Source organism: Bos grunniens, chromosome 4 (assembly GCF_055505025.1).
Source record: "Bos grunniens cultivar Pamir isolate PY7600 chromosome 4, Bosgru_T2T1.0, whole genome shotgun sequence".
NCBI lineage: Eukaryota > Metazoa > Chordata > Mammalia > Artiodactyla > Bovidae > Bos > Bos grunniens.
In genome coordinates, this window is record NC_141168.1 from 109,217,406 (window position 1) to 109,245,397 (window position 27,992).

Consider the following 27,992-nt stretch of genomic DNA (forward strand, 5'->3'; position numbering starts at 1 on the left):
AATCTTCTGGAAAGCAACCTTAAATATTGGTTCAATGCATGCTGGGGTTAGAGTTTATGTAAGCTCCATGAGGTGTAAGTATTGATATTTTTTGTGTCATTTTTGAATCCAGAAGGTCCATATGGTATACAAGTTACAGGGCTTTCCTTTGCTTCTTTCAGATTATCCTAAACTTTGATCATATTAGGTTACTTTCTCTAATTCCCCAAATCATTCTATATTAGAACAAGAAATGCCAACTACTGTGAAAAACAACCACCAAGTATCAGTGGCTCAGCATGATAAAAATTTGTTTCTTCTTCACATCGCTGTTGGCTGAAAGTTAGTTAGTTCGCCTTCAAAAATGTGTCAGGAATCTAGGCTTCTTCCATTTCATAATACTGGCATCTCAAAAATATGGCCCCTTGGAAGGAATGATGCTAAGGCTGAAACTCCAGTACTTTGGCCACCTCATGCAAAGAGCTGACTCATTGCAAAAAACTCTGATGCTGGGAGGGATTGGGGGCAGGAGGAAAAGGGGACGACAAGAGGATGAGATGGCTGGATGGCATCACCGACTCAATGGACATGAGTCTGAGTGAACTCCGGGAGTTGGTGATGGACAGGGAGGCCTGGTGTGCTGTGATTCATGGGGTTGCAAAGAGTTGGACACGACTGAGCAACTGAACTGAACTCAATTGAACTGATGACAAGCACAGAGGAAAACAGTGTGGCCATGCACAGAGTGTATTTTCACAGCAGGTTTCAAAATGAATACATTATTTCTGCCTACAGCCCATTAGTCAGAATCCAGTCACGTGGCCACAACCTCACCTCAAGGGAGGCTCACAAATAGTTTTCTTTTGTGTTCAGGAAAAGGAAAGAGGAAAGATAAGCACACAGGCATTTTCTGACACGGTCCCTAAACAACAAGTCTGTAACACCTTAACACTTCAGATTGTCATCCCAACCCTTGAAACCTGGTTATTAGTGGCAGAAGGGGGAGTTGCTGGGGAGGTAAAAATGTACAGGCAGGACACATCTAGATACATGATAAGCAAGAGCTGTCAGTTGCCGTCTGCAGTTAAGTATCTGTTTCTTCCTTCTGTCCTCCCCACCAGCCACCCCTCCTGGTACTTTCCAGAATCCCCTTGGCCTAACTGGAATAATTTGATCTGGTCCTTAGAGAGCAAAGACTTTCCAAGATTTCTAAATATCCCGATTTCTACTTCATGAGGAAATTAGATAGCCTTAGTAGAGGCAGCAGAAGGGAAGAAACAAAATATGCCTAAAATTTAAACAGTTAATAGAAATAAATGCTTTTTTGTTGTTGTCGAGATATTACCATGCATGGTTCCAAATTACTCTTATTTAGCTACATATTGGAATAAACTTGCAAACTACTGTGGCCATACTGATTCCTGCCAAAAATCTAGTGACCTGATAAACTGATATCTCAAAGAAAAGGAAAATGAAAATCAAATTAGAAATAAAAGTTAACAACAACTGAGGGCATTTCAAAAATAAATTTCCATCTTATCAGTTCCTTTCAAAGACACCAATGACAAACATTGTTGTGAATGGAAGAAGTGATTTTCTTTTCAAAGTTTTCCATTCAGTAAGATGACAAAGGTATCTGAAATTACAGATCTGAACTCACCGAGAATCAATGCGTCTCCTGCTGGCAACTTAGCAGCTTTTGTAATTGATGTGACAGTTTCATTTCCCCACTGCCACAGACAATCAGCATGTTACTCCATCTCTCAAACAAACGTGAAAAAAAAAATCTTCAGTTTTACTTTTTAGTCGATATTAACATTTTCCAAACAAGATATGGTGGCAATGACAGACAATAGATTCAAGGCTTTGACAACATCCTGCTTTGGATAATAAAAAATAAAAAGTTGTCAGTGTGACTTCATCAACATAGCTAATAATTGCCTCAACAGGATAATTGATCATTTAAATTCTTTCTCTAAGGACCTTTTAAAAAAGGATTCTTCTCAGTACATGAACAAAGGTAGACATGTATTCATACCCCGATCTATGTTATTTTTTTCCCCAGAACTATTTTTCTTGCCTCAAGAGGAAAGTAGAAAACCTTTAACTCAGCAATCGAAGACTGTTCATACCTTATCCTCTCTAACCTCATCATTTTTCTCCCTTTTTTCACCCACATACTTTGAACTTAAGCCCCACTGAATTCACTGTTTCAGGAATGCACAATGATCTTTCAGAGGTCTTTCTGCACTGGCTATTTTCTCAGTCTGAAATATATTATATCAGTCAGAATTAGTGAGGTTCTGTTGCAGTAACAAATGATCCCTCGCATGTCAGTGTTTTAAAACACTAGAAATTTACATTTTTACTCCTGCAACATGGATAGGTGAGGCCCATCTCATCATAGGCTCTCTGACACCAAGAGTGGTGGAAACTTCATCTCAAAGTGTGCTTCCATGATTATAGCAGAGGTGAGAAAGAATCATGGTGAATAGTGCACTGGCTCTTACATTTTATGTTTGAAGTGTCAGTCATTTATTCTACTAAAACTTCATTGACCAAAAAGAAAAAAAAAAAAGAAGCAGCACGTGATTATTCCTAAATTGAAAAGGGATGAGAAAATACAGTCCTACCAGGGAAGGAAGAAACTCAGGTATTTTTGTTGAGCAGTGCTAATAACTACTGCATCAACTTTCCCACAGGGGAAGTTTAACTCACTTTTCAAAGATCCAAACAAATGTCACCTCCTCTGAGAAGCTTTCCATGACTTCTCAAGATAATGAATTGCTTCTTTATCTTTACCATCCAAATACTTTGCATAGACTTTTTCGGAATACTTATTATATTATAATAAATCTATTACTAATTACTAAATCTAATTCTAATAAATCTATTACTACAGTAAATTAAGCTGAATTACACTGTATTACAATGAAAATTCCTTATTCATATTTTAATGCCAAGTGTCTGGGACAGCTGCAGGTTAGGTTGTGTGTTTGCTAGATGTTCCTTATTGCAGGTTTATTTGTCCATTTTTCTCATTAGACCATAAGCTCGCTGAGGACACAGACTGTGTCTTTTTGCAACATCCTAACTCTAGTGTTTTATAAGAGTACTTGGCTTTAGTAGGTGCCCACTATGTGCTGTGCTGTGCCTAGTCCCTCAGTCATGTCTGACTCTTTGTGAGCCCATGGACTGTAGCCTGCCAGGCTCTTCTGTCCAAGGCAAGTCTCCAGGCAAGAATACTGGAGTGGGTTGCCATGCCCTCCTCCAGAGGATCTTCCCAATCTGGGGATCAAACCCAGGTCTCCCACATTGCAGGCAGATTCTTTACCATCTAAGCCACCAGGGAAGCCCATGAATACTGGAGTTTGTAGCCTATCCCTTCTCCAGGGCATCTTCCCAATCCAGGAATTGAACCGGGGTCTCTTGCATGGCAGGTGGATCTTTACCAGCTGAGCTACCAGGGAAACCTGATGCCCACTATATGTTGGATAAATTAACTAATTGATTAGTTATTTTTGTTATTATACCATGTTATGTGGGGGCAGACTAGATTATGCTGCAGCAAAACAAAACAGAACAAAACAAAAACAGTTCTAAAATATTAGATAAGTTCAGCAACAGTTTATGAATTGCTTGTTATACATATTTTATATGGAAGGGCAAGGGGCTCTGTTCCAGAGGGATCTGACCCAGTCAGGAATCTAGAATGATCTGGGCTCCATATCACTGACTCAATGAACATGAACTTGGGCAAACTCAGGGAGATAGTGAGGGACAGGGAAGCTTGTCTTGCTGCAGTCCATGGAGTTTCAAAGAGGCAGACATCACTTAGTGACTGAACAACTACAACATCCATAAACTCAATGTCTTTTCAGATACCCTGACAGAAGAACGGGCTCCCCGGTGGCTCAGGCAGAAAAGAATCTGCCTGCAGTGTGGGAGACCTGGGTTCAGTCCCTGGGTCAGGAAGATCCCCTGGAGAAGGGCATGGCAACCTGCTCCAGTATTCTGGCCTGGAGAATCCCATGGACAGAGGAGCCTGGCGGGCTACGGTCCATAGAGTCACAAAGAGTTGGACACAACTGAGTGACTTTGCACAGGGAAATATTGAGAAACAAATGGAATACTTGGTGTGCATTACTGTTTCTGTGTCATGGTTGAAGACAATATTCTTGTAATATAAAATGTCTACGGTATGGGAAATACAATGTTGTCAAATAACATAATCTGATTTCTGTAGCACTTTTCAAGTGAGAAGATGCTTGAATTCAATAGCTGTATAAAATGCCTATAGAGTTGAGGAGAGTAATCAAGCTGCTGTGTTTGGGGAACAACTATTTCACAGACATTCAAAAAACTTTCAAGTTAAAATGAACCTGCCTTCCAACTTCATGTTAATATCTATAAAAATAAAACCTATGCAATCACACTAGAAGCTAAGAATAATATTTAACTATATGCTAGACACTGGAAAGAATTTACAACTAAAAATGAGGATGGGTGGGTTTCGACACAAATAAGCAAAGTACTGGTCTTTGCTCATCTTGCTTCTGAGTCAGCAAAGGGACCCGGTAGGAAATATTTGCTCAAGTTCCACATGTTTCCCCAGGACAAGAAGGCTGAGCTTTCACTAACTAAAAACTGGGAATTTTTTCACTATTGTGTAGGTCTTGTTTCACTGTCATTGTTTAATTGCTAAGTCATGTCCAACTCTTTGAGACCCCATGAACTGTAGCCCACCTGGCTCCTCTGTCCATAGGATTCTCCAGGCGTGAATACTGGAGTGGGTGGCCATGTCCTCCTCCAGGGGACCTTCCTGACCCAGAGATTGAATTGAACTTTTGTCTCCTATATGTAAAGAATCCCAGGTGATTCTTTACATTGAGCCACCTGGCAACCATTATTTCATTAAGCAGTCATAATTTATGTTCCTTTCTTATACTTTAATACACACACACATTTAAGCAGTTTTTTTAAAAAAGTGGTCCAAGGAGCTTTTAGATGTGTGAGTAGTTCATCAGGACTCTGGATAAAATTTGTTTCTGATACATCTCCCCTAACTTTGTCCTCCTAGCTCCACTGTGGCCTAGTAATATAATCAATTTTATTCTACCTCTGGTTTATTCTGATTTGCATTGTTCAAAAGAATCCATCATAAATATTATTATCTATAAAACTGGAAGAAAGATATAATTTTGAGGCTTATTGAACTTATGTCATCTACCTTTGCTAAATACTGCAAAAAGAGGACATGGAAGACAAATTAATTTTTTACTACTCAGCTAATGAAAATTACCTGTGATAGGAACTGGTGCTCCTAAATTTTATTCTAATTAAAAGTTAATATAAGTTATTCAGGTTCAACTAAAAATCCCTTTCATAATGTTGTGTACAAATTTATATTAGAGCTGATTTCAACTGATTGTGTCAAAGATTGGCTTTGAGTTTTTTAAAAAATAATTAAGCAACAAATAGTTGATTTTGGTCTTTCTTTCTCCCTTAAGAAAGCCATTGCTGAATCACAAGTATTAGCTTTGTCCTCCTAAAATATGGTGCTGAGGAAGATAGCTTCGGATTCCCCTTTTAACAGCTGGTTCAATTCAGTTTAAGTGATAATTACTTAGCCTCTATTATGTACCACTTAACACTAGTGCTGGAGAAGCTAAAGGCACGTTAGAGACGACTCACGTCCTTGAAGAACTTCTAGGAGACAGTCGCAGAGATTTTTTTAAATTATAGTATTGCATTGGCCAAAAAGTTCAGGTTTATCCTGAAATCTTACTGAAAAACTCAAAGGAACTTTTTGGCCAAGCCAATATAGTACCGGGATCAGTTAGGATATAATGGGCATACAATAAAAACATTTTGGTTGACAAATTAGAAGTATGTTCCAGTTGTCAGGAAAATCTTTCAGTGGAATGGTTCCCACCTGTACTTTTCCCTACCTGAAGGAAATAAAATGGCAGACAGGAAGGACAGAAAGCTAGGTGAAACAAGGTAGGAAGTGCATACAGGGCAGTGCTCATTGAACTGTGAAATTTCTGTAAGCTTACTAGAAGTATTTTGGCATTTTTAGGATTAGAGTGGTAGGTGATAAATGGTCAGGTGGAATGAAACCATAGAATGCTTCAATTTATTATTAACACAGATTTAAATTTACTCTATAGGAAATGAGTTACCTTGGTAATGTTGAAAGCTTGAGAATGACATTCTCCCGTTTATTATTAATACTTAGTGATCCAAATATTTAGGAGGGTAGAGCTGAGAATGGCAGCAAGGAATCCTCTTAGAAGGCTAATACAGTTAGTTGACCCTTGAACACTGTGGGGGTTAGGGAGCTACCTTCAGTGCAGTCAAACCCCAAGTGCAACCTAGAGTCAGTTCTCTCCATGCGTGGCTCCTCCATACCTGCAGTCCCACAGCCATAAACTTAACCAGCTCTGACCTTGCAGCACTGCAGTATTTATTACTGAAAAAAATGTGTGTATAAGTGAACCGCACATTTCAAACCCACGCTGTTCAAGGGTCAACTGTAAATTAACTCCAAGTGGGAGAAGATAAAAGTGTGAGCAAGTCCTGTTTATCAAGGAATTTGAAAACAGAAAAAAATCATGTTCCATTTCTACCTATGCAGAGATGCATGCTCCTGCTAACCATGGGGATGCTTTGGGTTATGTAAGAAACCAGGGTGTTCTTGGTTGATGCAGGGGCTGAAACTGTTCAGTCCACAGAGGCTAGGGCTGAGGATACCCACAATGACAGGATAGAGAAGGGAATGGCAACCCACTCCAGTATTCTTGCCTGGAGAATTCCACGGACAGAAGAACCAGGCAGGCTACGGTCCATTGGGTCACAAAGAGTCAGACACGACTCTGAGTGACTAACACACACACACACACACACACACAAACGACAGGAACTTATCACAGTCCCTGGGTGATTTCAACTAAACTCCTGCTTCTTGGGTGAACACAGAACCAACTTGCAGGTCATAACGGGTTTTACAAAAGTGCCTTAAGCATCATTTGAGAATAAAGATTTCTGATTTATTTCTAGAGAGAAGTTCTAAGCCCCTGAGAAGAGACGGGCTTATGATGCAGCTGTCCTAACACTAGCAGAGTCATGTGTGGCCCATGTTTATCACTCCTACCAAAGACTCTTCATTTCATTTCCCAAAGTAGCATTCCACAGAACAGGAAGGATAGAAATAATTTAACCATTAATTTAGAATGCTGTACTCAGTTGCTCAGTCACGTCTGAATTTTTACAGCCCCATGGACTGTAGCCTGCCAGGCTCCTCTGTTCATGGAATTTTCCAAGTACTGGAGTGCCTTGTCATTTTCTCCAGAGTTATTAGAGGGCTAATTAGTCACATTAAATAAAAGCACTTACCATAACTCTTGTTGAAACAGGATGCAATGGCAGTATTGCTATTGTGAATCTAAAAATATTTTTTCCCTTTGAAACCTTATTAAACAAGACAAAAACAGTAACACATGGATCAAAAATTCACAGTAGAATTTACCATTACACAAACCTGTCCTCCTTAAAATGGAGAGAACTGATACAGGAAAAATATCTCCCCATATATTTCCACATATTTTCAATTGCTCAAAGCTTTCAAACAGAAGGAAAAATAGAGGGAACATAATTAAAAATTTAGTTCAAGGAACATTAACCAAATGTCTGCTATATGCAAAGTCCAGTGGTAGTATTGAAAGAACCAAAGTGTAGTCATGAATCCTACTATTTTGTTGAGAAGACAAGGAATTGTGCTCAATCGAGGTCACCCTGATAGCTTAGCAGGTAAAGAACCCTTCTGCAATGCAGGAGACCCAGGAGATACAGGTTCAGTCCCGGGCTCAGGAAGATCCCCTGGAGAAGGAAATGGCTACCCACTCCAGTATTCTTGCCTGGAGAATCTTAGAAACAGAGGAGCCTGGCAGACTACAATTCATGAGGTTGCAAAGAGTCAGATACAATTGAGCATATGTCACATAAGTGTCTGAGTAGTGAAAGAATGAAAGCATATTCATGAATCCTACTATTTTGTTGAGAAGACAGTGAGTTAAATTGTCATAATAGGGGCGGGGCCGGGGAGGGGAGCGCGGTCCCAGCGTGCTGGGGGCGGCCCCTGAAGCCAGGGGCTCCTGGACGGCTGTGTGAGTCAGCACCCCGCAGTCGGCGCCCAGCCCCGCCTCCGTCCGCAGCTTTGGAGCCATGGTGTACTCACCACGCACGGGAAAGAAAAAAAAAAAAATTGTCATAATAAAGTATGGTAAGTACTATGAAAATTATAACAACTTCCACTATCCAGTAACCCCTACTACCCCTCCCTACCAACCCTAGTGCACACAAGCTAAGTAGAGGGAATGTACTGTGTTTGTTATCACATAAGAAGGCAATGTCAAAGAATGCTCAAACTACCGCACAATTGCACTCATTTCACACTCTGGTAAAGTAATACTCAAAATTCTCCAAGCCAGGCTTCAACAGTACGTGAACTGTGAACTTCCTGATGTTCAAGCTGGATTTAGAAAAGGCAGAGTAACCAGATAGCAAAATGCCAACATCCGCTGGATCATCAAAAAAGCAAGAGAGTTCCAGAAAAACATCTATTTCTGCTTATTGACTATGCCAAAGCCTTTGATTGTGTGGATCACAACAAACTGTGGAAAACTCTGAAAGAGATGGGAATACCAGGCCACCTGACCTGCCTCTTGAGAAATTTGTATGCAGTTCAGAGAGCAACAGTTAGAACTGGACATGGAACAACAGACTGGTTCCAAATAGGAAAAGGAGTACGTCAAGGCTGCATATTGTCACCCTACTTATTTCACTTACATGTGGAGTACATCTTGAGAAATGCTGGGCTGGAGGAAGCACAAGCTGGAATCAAGATTGCCGGGAGGGAGAAATACCAGTAACCTCAGATATGCAGATGACACCACCCTTACGGCAGAAAGTGAAGAAGAACTAAAGAGCCTCTTGATGAAAGTGAAAGAGGAGAGTGAAAAAGTTGACTTAAAACTCAACATTCAGAAAACTAAGATCATACATCTGGTCCCATCACTTCATGGCAAATAGATGGCAAAACAGTGGAAACAATGACAGACTATTTTCTTGGGCTCCAAAATCACTGCAGATGGTGACTGCAGGCATGAAATTAAAAGACGCTTGCTCCTTGGAAGAAAAGCTATGACAAACCTAGACAGCATATTAAAAAGCAGAAACATTACTTTGACAACAAAGGTCTATCTATGTCAAAGCTATGGTTTTTCCAGTGGTCATGTATGGATGTGAGAGCTGGACTATAAAGAAAGCTGAGTGCTGAAGAATTGACGCTTTTGAACTGTGGTGTTGGAGAAGACTCTTGAGAGTCCCTTGGACTGCAAGGAGATCCAACCAGTCCATCCTAAAAGAGATCAGTCTTGAGTATTCATGGAAAGGACTGATGCTGAAGATGAAACTCCAATACTTTGGCCACTTGATGCAAAGAACTGACTCATTTGAAAAGGCTCTGATGCTGGGAAAGATTGAAGGCAGGAGGAGAAGGGGATGACAGAAGATGAGATGGTTGGATGGTATCACCTACTCAATGGACATGAAAAAAGAAAGTGAAGTAGCTCAGTCATGTCAGACTCTTTGTGACCACATGGACTGTAGCCCACCAGGTTCCTCTGTCCATGGGATTCTCCAGGCAAGAATACTGGAGTGGGTTGCCATTTTCTTCTCCAGGGGATCTTCCCGACCCAGGGATCGAACCCAGGTCTCCTGCATTGCAGGCAGACACTTTAACATCTGAGCCACCAGGGTGGCTCAGATGGTAAAGAATCTGCAATAGACCTGAGTTTGAGTAAATTCTGACAGTTGGTGATAGACAGGGAGGTCTGGCGTGCAGTAGTCCCTGGGGTCACAAAGAGTCGGACATGACTGAGAGATTGAACTGAACTGAATAGAGGAGTTCACAGGTAGTAGTTATTACATCTCTTTAGATTTCAGAATTGTACCTTTTAGGAATTAACAGAAATACAATTAACAAAAACAAAACGCCTCTGAGGACTTCCCTGGTGGCTCAGTGGTAAGGAATCTGCCTGCCAGTGCAGGAGACACAAGTTTGATCCCTGATCTGGGAGGAACTCAAATGCAGTGCAACAACTAAGCCCGTGAGCTGCAACAATTGAGCCTGTGCTCTAGAGCCCAGGAGCCACGACCACTGAAGCCCATGCTTAGACCAACCATGTTCCAGAACAAGAGAAGTACCACAATGAGAAGCCTAAGCACCACAACTAAAGAAAAGCCCACACAGAAACAAAGACCCAGAACCAAAATGCCTTTGTAATAGGTAAATCATATTTATTTGAAGTTAAATATATATTTGGAGGTTTATCACCTAGACATTTTGCAAGCCTTCAGGATGAGAATCTAAGCAATTTTTACCTTAGGGTTCAGCTAGATCTGCACTTGCATGAGCTTTGGTGAAGAAGAGATGCCAAGAGGCGCAAGTTTGGTTAGTGATAGGGTTTTCCATCCAAGAAAGGAATGTTTTCAGGACACCTGGGAATGTTATTTGAAATATCTAGGATATTAATAGATGAAATAACAATGGCAGAGATTTAATTATTAGATGTTTCAGGAATCAAAGCGTAGATGGAACTTTATACTTCATTGTTCTGAAAATGGTCCCCTTGAGAGAACTAAATTGGCAAGAATGTATAACTCAGCTTTCTAACACTTATGGTAAGCATTGTTCGTTAAAAACATATCTTCAGTGTTGTGAGCCTTTTCATGTGACCCACCCATTTCAGGAACATAATTCAATAGCTTTTGAACTTGAAGGTTGATTACAGATTGAGTAATCAGAGTGATAAGGACCTTTAAACAAATTCCACTTAGGATTATAGCCAATTAAAACCCATCTCCTGGACACAATTTTACAGTGATTTAAGAGAACATGAAGTACTACTTTGGAGAGAGACCTGATAGTTTCTCTTTCCTTTGCATCTTCAAAACATTCAAAATATTTCAAGCGTAATAAATGAATAATTTAGAAGACCCAAATCTGGACATTTAGGTTGTGTTAGTGGAAGAAATGAGAACTACTTCAGACGTAAAGTGTTTGAACAATAGTTTGTGAATAAGTGGAATTAAGCGTCATTAGATACATCTAAGTTTTTGTTTTGTTTTAACCAGTCATTGAAAATAACAGCTTTTAAACTATAAAGCAGAGTGTTGAAGGAGAGTTGTTCACTTTTAAAATGAAAAAAAAAAAAAAAAAAACTACCAGAAAGTGCTCTAAGAGGTAATCTCATTTATCTCCAAATAGAGATCTAGTACCTCTAACCCTAGCAGGGATCATGCAGTTTGGTAAGAAACACACAAGCTTTTTGAAATAAGTAAGCCTGAACCCTGACTCTTCTGCTACTTAAATTTAAGCAAAAGTATTATATCCTCCCGGAGAAGACAATGGCACCCCACTCCAGTACTCTTGCCTGGGAAAATCCCATGGACGGAGGAGCCTGGTAGGTCCACGAGGTCTCTAAGAGTTGGACACGACTGAGCAACTTCACTTTCACTTTTCACTTTCATGCATTGGAGAAGGAAATGGCAACCCACTCCAGTGTTCTTGCCTGGAGAATCCCAGGGACGGGGGAGCCTGGTGGGCTGCTGTCTATGGGGTCGCAAAGAGTTGGACACGACTGAAGTGACTTAACAGCAGCATTATATCCTCCAAACTTTGTTTTGCTTGCCTATAAAATGTAGGTAAGTGTCTTTCTCAGAGAAGATTTTTAAATACCAAATGAGATAAACTATGAGAAGGTGGTCTTTAAAGCCCCAAACTCCATAAAATTCATATATTCATTTAGCCACAGTTTGCACAGTACCCTGCGCCATGGACTGGACTCTGTGACCGGCACTGAACTAGGTACCACGTATGCTTCTCCTATGAAATAAGAAGTACGGTGGTAAAGGTTGATTATGTAAGTTATCTTTAGAAGTTGGCTTGTTAAAAGTCCACAATATAAAAAGAAAGTCTTGCCTTCCAGGGTGAGTTGCCATGTAAAGCTGTGCTTTCAACCTCCTGTTTCCCTTCAGAAGACATTACAGATGCCCGATTGGCCTCTGAGGCAGTCCAACAATACACCCCAGTATCTTCCATAGCGTGTGACCTAAACTCCCCTAAGCTGATACTTTCCTTGGCAATTTGCTCTATTATGAACAGCTGCATCCAGAAAATCCCTCCATAATGGAGTCAATTTTGATGTTTAACTGCTGAGAACTTTTACAACCCACCATTTCTCTTGTGTTCCTGGCTCACACCTCAGTAAGCTAACAAGAGAGCCTAGATACTCCCTCCTTTGGAAGAAGGTTCAAACCACAAAAGCCCCTTCATGCCATCCTTTAATCATCATTAAAACCCAGGAGTAGTTTCTTTTCTTCGTTCTTTCATGCTATTTTTGGACCTACTTGGGAAGCCTGCTATCCTCTTCCCAAAAAGTTGCATTCTATAAAGAACAAACCTCATATCCTCCTGATGTGTGCCTAGAGTCTTCAAACTTGACACGCAAATCAAATTTTGGTGGGGGCCCATTCTGTGACTATGTACGGTTCCTGTCAGGGCTTCCCAGGTGGCTCAGTGGTAAAGAATCGGCCTGCCAATGCAGGAAACGTTGGTTGGATCCCTGAGTCAGGAAGATCTCCTGTGGGAGGAAATGGCAACCTACAACAGTGTTCCTGCCTGGAGAATCCCATGGACAGAGGAGCCCGATGTACAGTCCATGGGATTGCAAAGAGTCAGACACGACTGAGCACGCAAATGCCAAATGGCCCCGTCTCTGCAGAATGACCACAGTTAGCTCTGAGAGTGGAGTGCAAAAACAATAATCACCATCACTTGGGCAGAGTAGCAGGAAGGGGTCTTCCTTCTTTTTCCTTTGATTCTTGGATAGTAGGCAGGCACTTTGAGCAGTGTTGCTTTGGGCTATATTAGTTGAGTTCTACTGAACTTCCATTATAGATTTAGCAAGCCTAAGTCAGAAGTTTCAATAATTAATTGGCTTTCAGGAAAAGAAGTATGGGATCCAGTCCCTCATTAAAGCAGCCCCAGGTCATGTATCTCATAAGCCCTAAGCCATCTGTGTGCCTTAGATTAAATCATGTATCTCAGTTCTAGCATAAGCCCTGACTGACCCTAGATTCAGAGAATGACCAGCTATGACCTGGTTTGTTTCATCCAGGTGTATGTCCCATTCTGTAGAACATTCAAGGCAAAGATTACACCCAGATGAAGAACAGCCACCATCTGAATAGCAGGCATCATTTGAAAATTTGAATTGCAGAATTCCACACTCCTAAAGGTAGGCGGTTCACTAGGATACTACCAAATGCCTTGGCTGGTGCTACTCCTGTTGGACTTCTGTCTCTGTTGCCAAAAGAGATACTTATCATCAGAGGTACAGGGAAAAATAACCATGGTGTTTCTGTAGTACAGTCAAGGATTAATTCAAGCATTGCCAGAGCAGAGGTCCTTAATCTTGATGATATTGATTAGAGGCTCTCTGGAGAAAGGAGCTTATAAATATGACCAAGATAGACAGGAACCCAGCAAACACACACAGAGCAAGAAACTTGGATTCAAAGGGAGGAAACATAAAAACTGAATAAAAACGAGGTTAATAATTTGATCCAACAAGAAATTCGGAAGTTACTAAAATAATTTACAGAGCACAAAAAACAAAAAAAATGGGTGTTGATTGGGTTCTGTGCCTCACTTAACTTCAACATCTGCTGAAACGCACCAACTGGCAAAAGTTCACAGTCAATAATTATATCGGGGCTCAACTTACTGGGAAATATCCCTAAAGTGAAACAGATAAACCCCCCATGATCTTAGAGAAGTTATTAAACATAAAGTAGAGGACATGTGCATCATTTCAGCCATTAGAACTACTGCCTTGCCGAAATTCCCCATATTCATGGCATCTATTACCCCAAAAAATTCTATAATGAGCATAAACACCCTAAGTTAATGAACAGTAAGTTAAAATTGTCTTTGCACTCACAGATTAATTTGACAAATGGAACTACAAGGACCCTCCCTCTATTTAAAATAGTTAATATAGTTCAAGGTAACCCAGAACCAGGGACTTCAAGGATTGATTCACATTATAAAGGGAAGAGGGATTATTCCCATGGCTTCTCCATTTCGTGGTCTAATTTGGCCTCCTCTTGTAAGAATGAATGGTGTCACATAGTAGGTTACCACAAACTTGAGGCCTTGGTCTCGTGCATTAAAGTTTCCATACCCAGTATTATTGCCATTATTGGCTTAATATAAATAGCAACTTGTAAATATTTTATTATTGTAGATTTCAATAGAAAGCTCCAGAATCTATCCCAGCTGGAACACAGCAGATACTCTCGTCTAAGTCTCAGAGAGTTGTTCATTGCAGAGGGCTTAGTAACTTCCTCTCACGTCTTTTGGCATTTCTGGACCACCTATAATGGTTATAAGTTGTCCATAGGCTTTGGATGCAAAACACTGCCCTTCTTCATCCCATGCTATATATATATGCCATTATAGTAGCGATATCTGAATACACACTGGTCATGTGACCTGATCTCCATACCTATCCACCTAACTTGTGTTGGGTCATGGAAGCAGTAACTCTCAAGCCCAGCATGACTCCTGAGACTTCCTCTTCTGGGACAGAGTCAAATCTGGCCCTCTGACTTATCTTGCCATCCGAAGTGGTTGTCCTCCCCTGTCATTAGTCTTTCTCTGCATCTCAGAGGTCTTGAGACAGTAACTTCTCTCCACATTCCTCTGGCTATCTGAGCCTCTTGGGATCAACTCAATGAACAGCAAAGGGAGTTTGTAAACTTTATGGATGATTTTATTATCATCACTGGGCTTCCCAAGTAGCTCGGTGGTAAAGAATCTGCCTGCCAATGCGGGAGACACAGGTGAGACCCATGGGTTGGGAAGATCTCCTGGAGAATGAAATGGCAACCCACTCCAGTATTCTTGCCTGATTAAATTCCATGGACAGAGAAGCCTGGTGAGCTACAGTCCATGGGGTCGCAAAGAGTTGGACGCGACTGAGCGACTGAGCACGCGCACACACAATCATCACTAATGATGGAGCTCACTGGAAAGCAGTTGCTTTCCATCCTTTTACCTTTTCCATCCTTTTAGTTGCTTTTCATCCTTTTACCCTGTTGAAGGACAGGGCATGAGGACAACACAATGGGTAGACGTCATGCACTGAAGCACCGGATGTCGGGCCTTGTAGCACCGGATGTTGGGCCTTGAAGCACCGGATGTCAGGCCTTGAAGCACCGGATGTCAGGCCTTGTAGCACTGGGTGCTTGGCCAGCAGTCAGCCCTATCTGCACAGTGTTAGTCTCTTGAGCCACTGCAAATGGTCCTGCCGTCTGATCTACCCAGTGGCAGCAACAACAGTGCCTTATCCATTGTTGGCCACTTAGGGGTAAAGAATTCGAATCATTTCTTGCCTCACAGGTATTCAAGACATAAATCAAGGTCACACATGCCTCCATAAATCCTCCAGTACAGTCCAAGTCCTCACCAAGCGGCTCCTTGTTCTCTTCACGGTTCCAGATATTATTGATAGTGACCAAGGCATGTATTTTACTTTTCAGACAGAATATATAATACTGGGCCTTGAACAAGACATTCGCAGTTCTGTATCAGAATTTTATTTACCAATGCAAAATATATAAATGCAAACCTAAACAAATTCTGTTTTTTCATGACCCTTCTATTAAAAGTAATAAGTGGAAGGAATTATCTATTCCTGCCACTCAGACAGGACCTCTATCTCCCAAAGCTAAAAAGTATATGTCCCTTTGTTGTTTGCTGAGACCATATTATCTGATTTCAATTGTTAAAAGAATACCTGCAGGAATGGTATATAATTAGTCTGAGTGCACTATGGCAGAGTGTGTTTGGATGTGTACAATAATGCTCTTTCGATTTTCCTCAAGAACATTGTTAGGATACCAGAGTCTTCATCTTTTCCTGACTTTTCCTGTGGCTGCCCCTCTTCCTCAATTCTAATTATATATTGTTCTGGTATAATTATTAACTTAGTGGCTTAAGTTAGCATTAGTTGCTGTTTGTGACCCTATGGACTGTAGCCCGCCAGACTACTCTTGTCCATGGAATTCTCCAGGCAAGGAAACTGGAGTGGGTTGCCATTTCCTTCTCCGGGGGATCTTCTTGACCTAAGGATCAAGCTCTGCATTGCAGGCAGATTCTTTACCATCTGAGCCACAAGGAAAGTTTATTTGCTCAAGATTCTGTAGGACAGGAATTTGGATAGAGGGTGGTGGGAATGGCTCAGTGCATCTTTGCAGTACATGGGACCAGGTGGTACAGATCAAGTGATGGGGGGGGGGGCGGCTACATCAGTTCCACTCGGGTCATATGCTGGGGCCTCTGTTCTTACTCTTGACTGGACACCTCATCTCTCAACTTTGTGTCCTCTTCACAGGATCAGCTTGACCTGTCTCAGGGCACAGGGTTCTCAAGGCAGCGGGGCTTCTTAACACGGCAACTGGCTCCTCCTAAAATGCTAAAGTGCAAAGTGCAAAAGAAAGTTTCTGGGGTTTCCTAAGGCCTCAGCTAAGAGCTGGCACAATGTTACTCCTACTACATTTTACTAATTAAAGCCAGTCCAGATTTAGAGGGTATACTACCCAAGGATGAGGAGGATATTTAATTGGCTGGTAACCAAAGTAACAGTCTATCCTACCCTTCAAAGTATTATTTCCAAAGCTCCTATACTCTCTACACAAACTGGCATGATTCCTGGCACACTGGGTATGTTTTGGCCACAATATTTGTGAATAGCATAATTCTGTAGTGGCAGACACCATAAAGTCTCACAGATACGATCAAGTGTGCTACAGAACATGAAAAAAATTGACTAAAGACCATAGAGAACAGAAAAGCAGAGATCATGTTGCCTCTCTCTTAATAGGACTGTGAGGTTGAACAACCATGAATAGTTTTCCAAAATCTAACTGACCCACAGTCTCATTTCTATCAATATCTTAAGCTCACTCTATTTTAACAGAATATATTGTGAGAAATAATAGCCACCATGGATTTCTATGGGGTTTTCTATTTTATATCATTTTTGTTTATTTTTTAAAACTTTTAAACAGTGTCTGCTTAAAACATATTTGGGGGAGGGAGACAGAGATCAATAAAAAAATGGGACACATACGTGCATAGATTATGAAGACAGGGGAAGCAAAGTGATCAAGTGAAAATGAAATGAATTGCCAAGTGTCCATTTAGATAACAAGCAGGAGAGTGTTATTTACTGTTCTGTTCCATTACTGACATTTTCTTTCACACCACAGGTTGCCATGACCCCTCATTTTGCAGCACTTCATGATCGGCATTCTGCCACATGACATTTCACTAACCACATTTCACTGAACATCTCTTAACCCTTGACATTTGGGCACCAATGATATATTGAACCCGCAACCAGAAATCCTTCTCTAAGAGCAGGTAATGGTTTAGAATCAATGAAAGCGATGGAAATGGCCTCTCTGTATTTTAAAAAGACATTTTCAATATGTAATATTTTCTATTAATATTCTTTAGATTCAAGTTAAAAACATGATTTCCCCCTCTATCATGATTTTCTTAGCATATGCCATAATCTTTAGTAACTACTAAAAGCTGTTTGGAACAAATATCTTTTCTTCCAAGAACTATAAGTAGCTTATTATTTTTTACCTGTTCTTTGCTCAGCAGAGACTACTTGCCAAGCAGACCTTTTCCCCAAGCTTTACTGAGGTATAATTGGTAAATAAAATTATATACAGTATATACAGTTAAGTGAAAGTGAAGTCGCTCAGTGTCTGACTCTTTGCGACCCCATGGACTGTATCCTACCAGGCTCCTCCATCCATGGGATTCTCCAGGCAAAAGTACTGGAGTGGGTAGCCAGTGGGTAGCCATTTCCTTCTCCAGAGGATCTTCCCAACCCAGGGATCAAACCCAGGTCTCCTGCATTGCAGGCAGATGCTTTAACCTCTGAGCCACCAGGGAAGCCCATGTATAGTTAAGATATACAACTTAATGACTTACAATACATGTATATTATTAAATAATCAAAGCTATTTAACATATCCATCACCTCAAGAAGTTTTCTTGAGCCCATTTTCTTTCCTTTTTTTTTTACTGAGAATACTTAAGACATACATTCTTAGCAAATTTCAAGTATATAATACACTTGTTAATTTTAATTACATTGTTGTACATTAGATCTCTGGAGCATAACCAAATAGACTCTGATTCAGAATGTTTATTTGTGAATTTCCTGTGTATTCTACAATTTTTAAAAAGTTTGATTACAATTTAATTTTATTAAAATTTTAATTTTCCTGTTGAATTTCTATGTAATCTTTAGAAATCCAATTAACTTTCATTTCTTCTTCAAATACCTGACATACTTGCTGACCAACTATATTAAAAACTGGCAAACTTCAGCTCATGGGCCAGTTACAACACATTCCCCTTGTCAATGGGATTCTCCAGGCTAGAATACTGGAGTGGGTTGCTGCCCTCCTCTATGTGATCTTCCCGACTCAGGGATCGAACCTGCGTCTCTGACTTCTCCTGCATTGGCAGGCGGGGTCTTTACCACCAGCATCAGCTAGGAATTTGGTGAAGGGGGTCAAAGGTACGAACTTCCAGTTACAAGATAAATAAATATTAGGGATGCAATGTACAACATGATGACTGTAGTTAACAATGCTCTGTGGTGTATCTGCAAGTTTCTAAGACAGTAGATCCCGAAAGTTCTCACCACAATTAAAAAAACTTAACTTTTTTGCAACTACATGAGTTGATGGATGCTAACTAAACTTATTGTGGTAATTATTCACATATGTATATATATATATACACATACACATATGCACACACACACATATATATACACACACATATATATATGTTCCATAGGGTCGCAAAGAATCAGACACGATTGAAGAAACTTAGCACATACACACACATACACATATATACATGTTAAGTCATTACATTGTACACCTTAAACTTATAGTGTTGTATGTCAATAATATATCAATAAAATTGGGAGGAAAAAAGGCAAATGTTGTTGATTTGAACCAGATTGTTTACATAAGAACTTACTTGTTTTCAACAAATAATATCTTCTTGACATTTGGTTGTTTTGTTAGTTATCTGTGTCTGCATGGTACAAATTACCCCTAGAATGCAGCAGCCTAAGACAACAAACATGATGTTGGGAAAGCTGGCATGGCTTATCTGGGTGCACTGGTTCAGAGGGCTGCAATCAAGCTGCTGGCCAGGATGACAGGCTGATTTCCAAACCCACTCATGTTGCAGTTAGAAGGTCTCAGTTTCTCCAGGAAAGCTTACAGCACTGCAGGTGACTTCACTCAGAGCAAAAGATCACAGGAGAGGCCATCGCAGATGCCAGGTTTCAAGCTGCTCTCATGGAAAAATTCATATGACTAGGAGCTAATGTCAATGGCCAGCAGTCTGTGAAGCCACCTGAGGGCTCTTGGAAGCTTTCTCCCACAGAACCTTGTGATGACCAGTCCCTGCCAACATACTGATTGCAGCGTTGTGAAAGACACAGAGCTAAGAACACACATCATCCAAAGAACATTTGTATTGCTATATCACATATTAAACAAAAAGAAGACTATAAGGCAAAAAATATACCATAAACTAAGAGAGGCCTGTCATAGTAAAATAAAGGCTTAATTCACCAGGAAGACAAATAACTCCAAATTTTCCTGCCCCTGTCTTACTTAGTCTCATTAAATATAAAGCAAAATTTAATACAAATAGAAAGAAAGATGGGCAAATGCACAATTATAATGGGTCACATTTATATACTTTTGTCAGTAATTGAGCAGACCAAAAATTAGGAGAGACCTAAAAATGTTAAAACCATGTCATTAGCAAAACTGACCTAATGAAAATGTAGAGACTACCTCACAGAACAGTTATTGTTTCCAGGTATAGAAAGAACATTTGAAAAATTCACCATATGTTGTGCCATTAAGTTAGTCTGCACAGACTTCAAACTGAAATATATATATGTATACATTTTTTCTTTCAGCTTAATTACAGTATAAATGGAAAAACCCAACGCTATGGACTCACCATTATGAATTTCACACTCTAGAATACTATTCGTTTACTGTTTGTTGTTGTTCAGTCACTTAATCATGTCCAACTCTCGCAACCCCATGGACTGCAGCACTCAAGGCCTCCCTGTCCCTCACCATCTCCTGGAGTTTGCCCAAGTTCATGTCCATTGTACTGGTGATGCCATCCAACCGTCTCATTCTCTGACACCCTCTTCTCCTTCTGCCCTCAATCTTTCCCAGCATCAGGAACCTTCCCAATGAGTCAGCTGCTCATATCAGGTGACCACAATACTGGAGCTTCAGCTTCAGCATCAGTCCTTCCAATGAGTATTCTATTCTATATCTATTGTTTATTTTATATTTTCCTCTACTACAGGTTAGAGATATTTAACTTTTGGGTTTCTGTCTACCTGCTTTTTATTTTTGTTGATGCATCCAACCCCAACCACCTACAACAGTGTCTGGAACATAGTGATATTCAATATATATTTGTTTGCATTGATGCTGATTGTTAGGGTCCAAAAGAGAAGTTAAATGTCACTTAGAAAAACACTCCTCCCCCCAATTGTTGGTTTCTTGAGTTATGGCTGAGCACCTAGTAACTGAGTGATTAAAGCAGGGGTACTGAGGAAGGAGTATGGTCTTCCAGGGGGCTTCCCTGGTGGTGGCTCAGCAATAAAGAGTCCGACAGCCAATGCAGGAGATGCAGATTTGATCCTTGCGTTGGGAAAAGCCCCTGGAGAAGGGAATGCCTACCCACTCCTGTATTCTCGTCTGGAGAATCCCATGGACAGAGGGGCCTGGCAGGATACAGTTCATGGAGTCACAAGAGTCAGATATGACTGAGCCACTAAACAACAGCATGGTCTTCCAGGCATAGCTGGATCAAGGGGAGAGGCAAGGGAGACAGCTGCAGAACACGATGGGGGCTAACGCAGAATTAGCAGTGAGGCACTAAGGCAACCCTGATGACAGTCTTGCTCAACTGAGGGCAGGGGCCATGGCTCCTCTGCCGCTTAAGTAGTTGAAGGGGTGTTGGTAAAAGTGGAGGTTACACTCAATTATACATGACATTGTCTTTGCATATTTATTCTAATTTTTTTCTTGACTCTTTAGCTTTGTCTAATACACTGTTCAACTTTCATTGAATTCTTAATTTTACATTTGAAATTTTTCAGTTTTAGAACTGCCACTTTATTCTTGCTTAGTTTCCAATCATATGCACGAATTGTGTATTTTGTGTTTTATTTCCTTAAACATATTAAGCAAAGTTAACTTTTTTAATTTTTATTTTATATTAGACTATAGTTGATTTACAATGTTGAATTATTTTCAGGTACACAGCAAAGTGATTTAATTATACATAAACATATCTATTTTTTTTTCAAATTGTTTTGCATTTAGGTTATTACAGAATATTGAGCAGAGTTCCCTGTGTTATACAGTAGGTCATTGTTGGTTGTCTATTTAAATATAGTGTGTAGTGTACGTATGTCAATCCCAAAGTTTTAGACAGTGTCTGATAACTATTACCTGAATCCCTTCTGATTCTGTTTCAATTTTCTTCTATCTTTTTTTTTTTTAATTTCATTCTTACATGGTGGGTTAGTTTTTACTGAGTGCCAAATATAAACAAAAACTTTTAAAGATAACTTGAAACCTGATACGATGTTATATTCCTCCAGACGGATATAAATTCACTTTGGCAAATAAACTATCCTGGAATTCCTTAATTCAATTACAGATTAGATGATCAGTAGCTGGCTTCCAAACTTGAAGAAGAAGGTTCCATTTTGTTTTCATTCTTATGTTAAGGTCCCCATCCAAACTTGGAGTTCAGTACTTCCTTCCTTAGTGATCCTGAATTCCAACTTTTTTCTTAGCCTAATACGTCCTGTTGAAAGTCCTTCTCATCTTTGTCTACACCCTTTGCACTTCTACTGCAATCAACTAATGCTCCTTGGGGACAAGTGTCCCCAAATGTCAAATTCACTTCTGGGTTTTTTTCTTGGTCATGATGTTTGCTCCATAACTCTCTTTGCCTTTGTAGCCTGATACTTTCACATAGGATGCTTTTTAATAATTTCACCAGCTTTTTAAGTTTCTCTCCATGGAAGGACTGGAACAAATGACAAATTCTTCCATCCCCAAGGGTGGAACCATATTCACTTGATCTTCTGGCACAATATCATTTCAAGGTTCTGGCACAAGCTCATGGAAATTATTGTGAATAAAATCACAGTTATTACTTGGTATTTGACTCTTGTCCATTCTGATAGGTTGCTACTCAGAGAATACAATTTTAATTACACAAATAAAACATAAGACAGCTTCCATGTGGAAGAACTTCTCAAACCTCTCGTAATTGACTAAGTTATCACAGGGCATCTGGAGTGGAGACTTGGTATTAAAAGTATACTAAGAAGTCTAGTCTTGACCATGTGTCTCCCATTTATTCTTCCTCGTCTCTCTGGGTTCTAACATCCTTTCTATTTATGCCTCAGAAACATGGAGGGCTAGTGCTATATCCGCCACATGGTTCTCTCCTTTCCACTTGCCACCACCACCTTCAGTGTCCCCTCTTATCTGTGTCTGACTCTTTACATAGTCCCATCTGGGATGACTCCACCACCACCTTCAGTGTCCCCTCTTACCTGTGTCTGACTCTTACATAGCCCCATCTGGGATGACTACAAGAGAACCTGGTTGGCACTCTGCAGCATGTAAGCACACAGGCTTACGGGCCAGATCATATTCTGTCTCGTGACTTCCAGAAAGAGAATTTCTGATGTTGGCATGTAAGGCTCAGAAATTTGTCTGGGCATCACTTTCTATGTGGGAGTGTGCCTGCCTCTGTAAGTGTGTGATAGTGATTAAAATGTTTGACATTGATACTGATTAGGAGTACAAGGAAACTGGCAGAATGAACCCAAGAAAAAATTTTATTTGTTTAGTTTGCACAAAATTAATACTAATTACTGTCATTTCCATGACCTACTTACCATTTATCCTTAATTACCATGTAGCAAAATAATAATTATGTGTGATTAAACATGTTTTAGATTTATTTTACTTTTTTAAAATATAAAAGGAGAAACTTTGCATATCAGCCTTAAAAATTTCCCAGTTTCTATAACATCTGGTGATTAAAAATGGATTCAAATTAAAAGTGATAACTCAAATTTTACCATTTTGGTTGCTTTTCTCACATGCAGGATATATTCTATGACCTTTCAAGTGGGAGCTTGATATGAGAAAAGAGCTTAGGAAGTTTGGGGTTGGCTATCACATCCATTAAATGACTTCAGCCTCTTGCAAATGCTCCCAGTTCCCCTATATTTCTATGATTGCCTGAGAATGCCCCATGTATGTGCTCATAAATAACCAAGATCAGTGCTTTGCTGGGCTCCACAGTCCTAGTCAGGGCTTATCCCTGGACTATGCCTGTACCCTGCTTGACATTGCATCCTTTCCAAGTATCAGACCATGACCTTTGACATTGCCACCTTTGCCATCATATCTGCTGGAGTTTTATCAGACTCATCAGGGTAAGAGAATTCTGCTTGCACCCCCAGATGTTTTACAGAATTTTGGGGGGAAGGATTTGTTCATGTCTTAATTATAGCCTCCTTATTCTGCATAAGACTCTTACATGGAAGTACTGGGGAGCTGGACTGAAAGACAAGTCTGAATGGTAGATACCATGCCATATTCATAATCACCTCTTTTCCCTAATGATTACTTATTTGATGCATGTTAGTCTTTCCAACGGAGAAGGCAATGGCACCCCACTCCAGTACTCTTGCCTGGAAAATCCCATGGATGGCGAGGCCTGGTAGGCTGCAGTCCATGGGGTTGCTAAGAGTCGTGCACAACTGAGCAACTTCCCTTTTACTTTTCACTTTCATGCATTGGAGAAGGAAATGGCAACCCACTCCAGTGTTCTTGCCTGGAGAATCCCAGGGATGGGAGAGCCTGGTGGGCTGCAGTCCATGGTGTTGCTAAGAGTCGGACACAACTGAGTGACTTCACTTTCACTTTTCACTTTTATGCATTGGAGAAGAAAATGGCAACCCACTCCAGTGTTCCGGCCTGGAGAATCTCAGGGACGGGGGAGCCTGGTGGGCTTCCGTAATGATTGAACACTACAGGTCTTTTCCAGGACATTTTGCATGCACTGATAAAGTGGTGAAAAGAAGAGAGAATTCTGGAATAAATGCAAATATCCTGTCTATTTAGGTCAGTGTTAGCTCCACTGAAGTTATTGATATAACTGTGATGAAAAAATTCCAAGATCATAATTTAACCCTACTGCAAATTTTTAAAAATTTCTTCCCTTGCAGGAAATTACAGCAGAATATTAGGAATTGGCATAAATCAATTCATTTGCTCTAAATATTGTTGGTAGTTACCAGGACACAGCCTAGCTTTATGAATTAGATTATTAAACTTTTCCTTGGGCCAGATTAATTTAATATTTTAGTATTTGAGAGATTTTCAATTTTTTATGATCTGCCAACTCTGTTGGAGAGATACTTCATACTTTTTGGTATTTCTCCATAGTGATGTCAGTTCTCATGGCTGTACAGATAATGTTAGATGTCTTTGAATTTTCTGGAGAAGACTCTTGAGAGCACCTTGGACAGCAAGGAGATCAAACCAGTCAATCCTAATGGAAGACAACACTGAATATTCATTGGAAGGACTGATGCTGAAGCTGAAGCTCCAATAATTCACCTGATGTGAAGAGCTGACCCTTTGGAAAAGACTCTGATGCTGGGAAAGATTGAGGGCAGGAGAGGAAGGGGACAACAGAGGAAGAGATGGTTGAATGGCATCATCGACTCAATGGACATGATTTTAAGCAAACTTCAGGAGATAGTAAAGGACAGGGAAGCCGGAAGTGCTGCACCCCATGGTATCGCAGAGAGTCAGACATGACTTAGTGACTGAACAACAACAATCTTTATATATTTGGGAATATATAATAAGTTCCTTCTCACAGGATGTCATTTGATTCCATTTCAAAAAATACATATGTTGACTCTTCTTTGATATAGTGAAAATATCTCAAGTCATACATACCTGAGAAATCAAGAAATGAAATATGTAATGGTTTTTCTCTAAAAACTGTCAACTCATAGACACCTTTCTTCTATTGTTAAAAACAATATCATAAGGTCTAGTCAACTGATATAGGTCACAAAATAACATCAAAATTTGATGATGCTTTAGATTACCTCCCAAAGAAAAAAAATATGGCCAGATCTGTTTACCCTCAAGTTTGCATAGTGCTTGCTCCAATTCTGAAGGAAGTGCAGACATCTGCCATCACCACTGAGTCTTCAGAGAGATGCTAAAAATTTCCTGTGTCATTTTGTGCCTCTATTCTGCTTCTACTTGTTAGGCAGAAGTTCTGTAGAACAGCCTGGCATGAATGCACTTATTAAACCAGTGGCTCTCAATTCCTAGCCACACATTAAAATCATCTACCAGGAAAGTGCTTACAAAATAGCAATTCCTAAATGCCATCTCAAAATAACTAAACAAGAATTGGTTGGAGGCAGAGCCTGAAAAGGGCTTTCTTGGTGGTTCAGTGGTAAAGAATCCACCTGCTAATGCAGGAGAAACAGCTTCGATGCCTGGGTCAGGAAAATCCTCTGGAGAAGGAAATGGCAACCCATTCCAGTATTCTTGCCAGGGAAATACCATGGACAGAGGAGCCAGGCAAGCTATAGTCCATAGGGTCACAAAGAGTCAAACATGACTAAACAACAACAGCAGGAGCAAGTAATCAACAACAACAACAAGAGCCTAAAGAATAAGAGTTTTTAATATTACCTTGAGTAATCCTCTTGTGGATACAAGAATGAGAATCCCTGCTTTAGGTGACACTATTCAGGTGGGGAGGAATGATTATAGAGTTCCTCATGCCAGCTCTACATATTCTTATTTCCTGGCACTTTCCATTCCCTTGAATGAAGTGTGGCCACATCACAAGCTTTGGCCAGTGGGCTGTAAGTAATAAATAGTCAATGGGATACTTCTAAGTTTCATTAGCAAAAAGATTTGCTTAAATAACTCTAGCTACCTCATTTTTTGGTGCCAACTTTGAAAACTCCATTGAGACAGAAGAGCTGCAAAGTAGAAGCAATCTGGATGCCTGAGTTTCTGAATGGAGAACTGCCCTGGAGAGTGTTCTAGACTTTTCAAGAGATGAAAGAAAATGCTATTGCATTAAACTACTAAGATTTCATTGTGTTATAGTGTTGTTAATCATGGAGCCTAGAACCTTATTATCCAAAGTGATTCCACACGTGCGAAGCATTACCTAGGGTCTTGTTAGAAAGACGGACTCTCTGGCTTTATCCTAAAGCTACTGAATCCCAAGGAGATTTGTGTTCACATTAAGGTTTAAGAAACACTGCTTTAGCATATTCTGACTAATTCATTATCCTTTTGTGAAATATTCTGGAAGCAGAAGAATACCCAGAGGCAAAGACCAATCAGAAGAGTCTCTGGTACAGAATTATTTATTCACCCATCCATCTATCCTTCTATCCAGGAATTAAGTAAGAATGTATTGGGTTGGCCAAAAAGTTCATTTGGGCTTTTCCATGAACTTTCTGGCCAACCTAATATTTAGGTTTGTTTGTTTTTGTTTTAAATACAATTAACTAAATATTTGTTGAGAAGCTATATTCAAAGGCTCTGGAAGTATAATAGTGAGCAAGTCAGTTAGGGTTGTACTTAAAAGTTAAAAAGTTACAAACAAGAAATATACCATGTTCATGGAAGAATCAATATAGTGAAAATGAGTATACTACCCAAAGCAATTTATAGACTCAATGCAATCCCTATCAAGATATCAAAGGTATTTTTCAGAGAGCTAGAACAAATAATTTCACAATTTGTATGGAAATACAAAAAACCTCGAATAGCCAAAGCAATCTTGAAAAAGAAGAATAGAACTGGAGGAATCAACCTGCCTGACTTCAGGCTCTACTACAAAGCCACAGTCATCAAGACAGTATGGTACTGGCACAAAGACAGAAATATAGATCAATGGAACAAAATAGAAAGCCCAGAGATAAATCCACGTGCCTATGGACACCTTATCTTTGACAAAGCAGGCAAGAATATACAATGGAGAAAAGACAATCTCTTTAACAAGTGGTGCTGGGAAAACTGGTCAGCCACATGTAAAAGAATGAAACTAGAACACTTCCTAACACCATACACAAAAATAAACTCAAAATGGATTAAAGATCTAAATGTAAGACCAGAAACTATAAACTCCTAGAGGAAAACATAGGCAAAACACTCTCTGACATAAACCACAGCAAGATCTTCTATGACCCACCTCCCAGAATATTGGAAATAAAAGCAAAAATAAACAAATGGGACCTAATTAAAATTAAAGGCTTCTGCACAACAAAGGAAACTCTAAGCAGGGTGAAAAGACAGCCTTCAGAATGGGAGAAAATAATAGCAAATGAAGCAATGGACAAAGAATTAATCTCAAAAATATATAAGCAACTCCTGCAGCTCAATTCCAGAAAAATATATGACCCAATCAAAAAGTGGGCCAAAGAACTAAACAGACATTTCTCCAAAGAAGACACACAGATGGCTAACAAACACATGAAAAGATGCTCAACATCACTATCATAAAAATGCAAATCAAAACCACAGTGAGGTACTATTTCACTCCAGTCAGAATGGCTGCTATCCAAAAGTCTACAAGCAATAAATGCTGAAGAGGGTGTGGAGAAAACGGAACCTCTTACACTGTTGGTGGGAATGCAAAC